This window comes from Carlito syrichta, unplaced genomic scaffold (genome assembly GCF_000164805.1).
Source record: "Carlito syrichta isolate Samal-C Ts95f unplaced genomic scaffold, Tarsius_syrichta-2.0.1 Scaffold309891, whole genome shotgun sequence".
NCBI lineage: Eukaryota > Metazoa > Chordata > Mammalia > Primates > Tarsiidae > Carlito > Carlito syrichta.
In genome coordinates this window covers 420022-425526 of record NW_007253987.1, presented here as the reverse complement: position 1 = coordinate 425526, position 5505 = coordinate 420022, and positions in this window count along the sequence as shown.

Below are 5505 nucleotides of genomic sequence, written 5' to 3'. Positions count from 1 at the left end.
TTCCAGCACTTTGGGAGTCAGAGGCACAAGGATTGCTTGAGCCCACAAGTTCAAGACCAGCCTAGGCAAATGATGAGACCTCATCTCTACAGGAAATAGAAAAATTAGACGGGAGTAGTTGTGTGCTCCTGTAGGTCTAGCTACTTGGAAGGCTGAAGCAGAAGGATCACCTGAGCCCTGTAGGTTGAGGCTGCAGTAGGCATGACATTGCACTCCAGGCTGGGCAGCAGAGTGAGACTCCAAATCAAAAGAAAAAAAAAAAAAACTTTTGTAAGATCGTTCTGGAAGCCTTCTAACCTTATGTGTATCTGTGTATCTGAAATACAAGAATGCTCTAATAAAAAAGGAGCAAAATAAGAAACCTAGCAATCTCATAATTAGTTAATGAATAGTGGATGTTCTTATTTAGTATCAGACAAACGCGAATATGAATGAAATATACATATTCAAATGCAAGCAATAAAATTACACTGCATGCAGAGTTTTAATGCAGAAAATAAGTCAACTAAAGAAAACAAGAGAAGAAACAAAAGACATTATAATGAATATAAAATTTTAATACAATAGCTAATTAATTCAATTTTTAAAAATCTCTGTGACTACATAATAACCAGATAGCAAATATCATAAGAAAGTGCATTCTTAAAAGAACCAAAAGACATTCTTTTATTTCTTTATGCTATTATGATAGCAGCCAGCTGAATTTTATCATTTTAATTTATTTCCACCTCAAATTATACGAATAGCTTCTTTCCCAGTGATGTGTTCCCCTGGTAGGCCTTGTCTGCACCACATGAGTTTGCAGCTCTGGCTGCTGGAAATGCTTGGACTCATAGAATATAAACATGAATTACAAGCTACATCTAGGACATCTCTGCAATATGCAGGCTACACCTTGAGAAAAGGAAGCTTGCTCTTCTAGTCCTACCATATGCAGTTCTTTTAATCACTCATTCATTCATTTATTGACTTGTCAAATATTTATTGAACTACTCTTTGTGCCAGGCTCTTTTTTAGGTCATCAGGACACAATGATGGACAAGACTAACAAGTCTGCTGCCCTTATGGATTATGCATTCTTCTCTAGGGACAGAGAATAATAGACAGCATTCTGCAGTCTCCTACTGTACTTGGATTAAGAACAATCTCCTTTCTTTCTATCATAAAATCAGTCCTGAGAAGAATCACATGCATTTGAAGTTCATGTTTTTCTCATAAATTTTTTTCCTATTTCTTTTCTTAATGTCCATTCTATTTTCCAATCACCAGCGACCTGAGGTGCATGATCAAATAAAATATACCTTCAAAAAACATGATCAAATAAAGCATAATCACATAAAGTGTACTCACAAAGTAATATTTCCAATTCAATGACTATTACAAGATAAAATGTTGGAGACACATGCATCCTAATTTATGTTTAACACTTAAAATGAGAAATATTGATGAATTGCCGAGGATATTTACAATTTCCCAATTTTCTAAGAACCCAAAATCAACCTGTTTGTCACTCATTCTTTCCATTCTATTAACTAAGGTATATAGTGGAACGAGTGAGTGACATACATGTTGCTTGTGATTATTAGAAAATATCTAACAAATATTTGTCAATTGATTCTTGCAACTGTAAAACTGATATGCATAAAAATTATGATCCACACATTTTATTAAATACTGTTGGCCCTTAAAAATCTGTGCATACTTTTTTTGTATAAGTAAAGAGTCTATTTGGGGATTACAAATAAACTTGAGCTTGAGGATTACAATTCAGAAGGCATTGATTCACAGAGTTTTGAATATTATGTATCACTTGTCACTTCTCCATATACTTAACTAATAGCCTACTATTGACTTAGAAGCATTACTGATAACATAAATAGTCAACTGGCACATATATTTCTGTTACATATGTTATATACTGTATTCTTACAATAAAGTAAGCTAGAGAAAAAAATGTCATAAAGAAAATCATAATGAAGAGAAAATATATTTACTATTCATCCAGTGAGTGGATTACGATAAAAGTGTTCATTCCTGTTGTCATCACATTGAGTAGGGTGAGTAGGAGGAGGAAGAGGAAGGGTTGGTCTTGCTATCTCGGGAGTGGCAGAGGGAGAAGCAAATCTCGTATAAGTGGAACTGGGAAGGTCACGCCTGTATTTTCAAGGGTGAACCGTATATCCCCACCATCATATTTTTGACACTTTTATTATAATTTTTCAAAGAAGTAAAAACTTTTGCTATTGGCAAAACTCTTGTAAATAGGTAGTCCATTTAATTTTTGCATGTGTATGAATATGCTAAATATATTAATATGCTATACAAATAGGCTAGACATATACATACATCTAACATTTAATAAGCATAAGTAAGCCTATTCAGATAAACATTTGAAAAATATTCAACATCACACATTACAGGAGAACCCTCAAAGAAGGATAAAATACCACATAAGGATTGCTTAACAATGTTTGTCTTCTGGATTATATAAAATGCTCACCAGAATGGTCTATGGAAGTGGTTCCCCAACTTTCATCCACACCTCAGTTGCCACAGCATCAAAAAGAAGCTTTTCTTAGAGTACTATTTTCCAGAATCAGGAAAAGTAAGTAGATTGAATGGTAAATATTTGTAATAGCCTGCCAAGCATAAAGGTCAGGTTGCCTCAGAATGGAAAACCGTTTTGAGAAGAGACAGGATGTAAATAACAAATAGTAAAAGGAAAAACATCACTGATATCATAGCTTTTATATGGGTCTTGACTCTAAGACCTCTAAATCTCACTGCATTATGCTTCATGTTTTTGAGATGCTTCCACAAGGAGAAGATTAACAAGAGGAAAAAATCAGGAATAGAAAAAAGGATATGAAGGCTTCCACAATAAATAGAACCAGTTTGGGGAAGATTTCAATGTCACTCCTTTTAGAAGTTAAAGTCATATTTTCTCCATATGGATGTATCTAGATATTAACATACATGTTGTTATAGTGAGATTAAAAGGAAATAAGACTAAAGTGCCCAGCAACATGATCAAACCTACCATTTCAACTCTATGCTTAAAGTTGAAGTGAAGAATTTGAAAATGTGGTTATCTTGAGAAAATAAAAGAGATTAAGACTTGTGACAAGACAGATGCTTAAATGATTGGCCACGTCACAGAAACAGCAAGTGAAACGTCCTTTCTACTCAATGTAAAGATGAATACAACTACTCTGTAAACCAACTCACCATTATTACCAAGATCAGAAAAATTCCGGAGATTGCCAAAGCAGTGAGGATTCGATTAGATGAGGAGATCTTTCCCATCTTGATGTAGTCAATCAGTTCACCAATGTTATGAACCCATTCCCCAAATCCCAATTGCTAATTCTATACTTAGTATTACAGTGAAGATGATATACACTTAACATATCAGCAAAAAGAGAGCTTTGATTTCTGATTATAATGCTGAGTTTTTTTATCTACCATATGTAAATTGTATACATACTTATTTCTTGGATGTACAGTTAATTTCTTCTGTTAAAATATCACAGGTAGACTTCCAGCAAGATGGCGATGGGGCAGCTTGGTCTGGGAGACCTCCACAGAGGAGAACACAAAGACACTCTGGTTCTCTCCCTGGAGGCTGCAGATCCCATCATTGGCAGCCTGCTCTTCACACAGAGCTCAGCCATAGACATTGCTGAGGCATCACCATGGTCTGGGCAGCTACTGTGGCTGCAGCTGCCACCACCACTGCAGCCACTGCCATGGCAGCCATTCCACATCGCACCACCAGTGCCTGAGGTGAGCCACCACTGCTGCTGTGGCAGCTGCCAACACCAAGGCAGCCATTACACACTGCACTGCCCATGCCTGAGGTGATCCACAACTTCAGACCTTGAAGCCCCTGCGAAAAAGATCTACTGAGGTCGCTGCAGCCACTACTGCCACCATGATGTCCTGCCAGGCCGTGGGTCTCCTCCTGTGTGCCTTGAGGCAACAGCTCCCTCCCCCCAGGGGCAAGTAGCTGAGATACAGACCACCTGGAGTGGTGAGATAGCACTACCTGCTAGCAATTCAAGGTAACAACACCGAAAGGGAAAAAAATGGAAGCTTGACAGACACAGGCCAGATCTGAGTGGTGAACTGGGCAGTGGTGAACTGAGGGGTGATCTGAACTGCCCTTCACAGCAGGCCAGAGGCAACTGAGGCTAACTGTGAACAAACTTACCAACCTGAATAGACAGCTAGAAATCAGAGCTGAAAGGACATTCAACTTAAATGAAAAGTCTCAGAGTGTGCTTGATTGGTTCTGTTGGTCTACTGACTTGATTCCATTTCTTCTGTTTTGTTCCCCCCTTTTTTTCTTTTTTCTTTTCCCTTCTTTTCTCTTCTTTTCTTATCTGTAAACCATATCTTTGTATAGAGGAATAGCACACCAATAAGGAGGTTGGTAAGCTTGTATGTTAGCATCATTGTATGTTTTAGGATTTTTTTTGTATGGGAGTTGGTTATTTTGTAGCCATGGTCTATTGTTTTTATATGTTTCAATTTTTGTCTCTCTCTCCATTTGTTGGTACACTCGTCTGTTTTCCCCCTTACTCCTCTCTTTCTCCATCTCCCTCTTCCCCACACTGTCTGCTCCATTCTCTTCCCTCTGTTAACCTCATTTTATTTCAGGGAGTAAACCTACAACCCCACTGCATGGACACATTCAAAGGCAGTGGGAGGTGGGTTTCAGATTATCCATACACCTGTCAGCAGATACCAGGACCTGCAGATAGATTTTGTATCACAGCTCCCCCTTAAGTAAATCTCAAAACTGCAAAAACGACCATCCCCAACCTACAGTGAAACTCCAAAATTGAACAAAGTAAGAGGATTTACATAAAGAAGAATAGAAGATTAAACAAACAGAAGTAAAAGCAACCCATCCACCCCTGAATAACAGAATTAAAGAAGATGGTGACATGAAGGGAAGGAAAAAGTAGGGGCAGAAAAAACTGCACAAATGAAGAAAAAACAAAAGAAGAATATAGGTCTCACACAGACCCCTGGGAGGTCAGGCATTGAGAAAACAGACTACAGAACACAAACAATGAAGAGCCCCCAGAATGACTGGTCACATGCAACAAACCCCGACATCAAGACATTAATAGAGAGAATAAAAAAATTGAGGAGAGACAAGAGGAAACAGGAAGGAGCTGATGACAGAAATAACAGCAGTAAAGAATACTGTGATGGAAATAAATAACAAACTAACAAGCATGGAAAGCAGAATTAGCAAAGCAGAAGAAAGAATCTCAGAGCTCGAAGACTAAAACAAGAACTAACCCAAACTGTCCAAAATATAGAAAAAAAGCTTATAAAGATAAAACAAAACCTACAAGAGATGAATAATTACTTCAAGAGGAAAAACCTAAGAGTAATTAGCCTTCCTGAGTCAGAGAGAGAAACAGAGGCCACACTGGAACAAACATTTCATGAAATCATTTAAGAAAACTTCCCTCATCTCATCAGTGA